The following is a 1,107-nucleotide window of genomic DNA, read 5'->3' as shown; positions in this document are numbered from 1 at the left end:
ACTGTTGCATAAAAAGGGGCTAGATACAACACTTGTGTGAACGGCAAAATCTGTACACAAACTAACATGTGCAACAGACTGTTTATTTCTTGGCATGTAAAATTGCAGAACACGGAGTTTCGAGTTGCCTGGCAAGGGTCAGCAGTTACTGGTTCCAAGAGCTGCTGTCGTACTTGTGTATTACCACCGTATCTGAGCATAGCTCATAAGTATCAGGTGGGTCTTCATATTATCTCACTGAACTAGAGGCACCTGGTGATAAAGGTATACATTTAGGGTCTGCACTCTGCAATCAGGAGGAAAGAATAAAAATGGCAAGAGAAGCAGACAGGTAATCAGGCTAAATTAATTGATGGAGTAGAGTCAAAAGTCCACTTAACAAGGGAGAAGGACATGAGTAGGAAAGGGAATTTAAAAGGATAAATAAATTTGTTCTCTCTTTCCATATATGTTTCTTACTGGTCATCTGAGGTCCAAGAAAACACAATTCCAAGTGTGGAGACTGCGTAGCTTGTAGTTACTCAGAGCACAGGAGCGAAATAATCGTGGTGAGTACAATCCTGGACTCAAGCTAGCTGATTTCAATTTCTAATCAGACCTATCTCATAGCACAGAATAAATTATAGTTATAAGCGCTGCAGGAGCTTATTGCTGTCACTGAAGTCTGATCGTTCTGTACCTGTTATTTAATTAAATTTGCTTATACATTCCACATTACATGACTTTAAAGATAAGATGCAAAGTTGTTCTTCATTTGGTTTCTTTTCACCTTTTAATCCATCAAAGTGTCTAAGCCCAAACTGCTCTATTATGCTTTCTTCCCTGAAAAGCAGCTGGTAGTTAAATCTGTTATTTTTATTGTAACAGCCTGCTCCTTTCAAACTCGTTCATGCATTGAAGCAAAGGGCTGAATATTCCATGGTGACTTAAACTTTCACTTCTTTTTATCAAGCGTAACAGGTCTGATTAGCTATTTAGGGAGATAATCGTATGGCTGCTGTTGCATAGCATCTGAACACCTGCAATAGCACAAAAAGTTATCACACAGGATTTCCAGCCTTTGGGGATTGTATTTCTGATGTCAGGTTTAACAGCTCAGTGGCTGTA

This window comes from Charadrius vociferus, unplaced genomic scaffold (assembly GCF_000708025.1).
Source record: "Charadrius vociferus isolate BGI_N301 unplaced genomic scaffold, ASM70802v2 scaffold261, whole genome shotgun sequence".
In the NCBI taxonomy this organism is placed as follows: Eukaryota; Metazoa; Chordata; class Aves; order Charadriiformes; family Charadriidae; genus Charadrius; species Charadrius vociferus.
Note: the sequence above shows the minus strand (reverse complement) of the source record.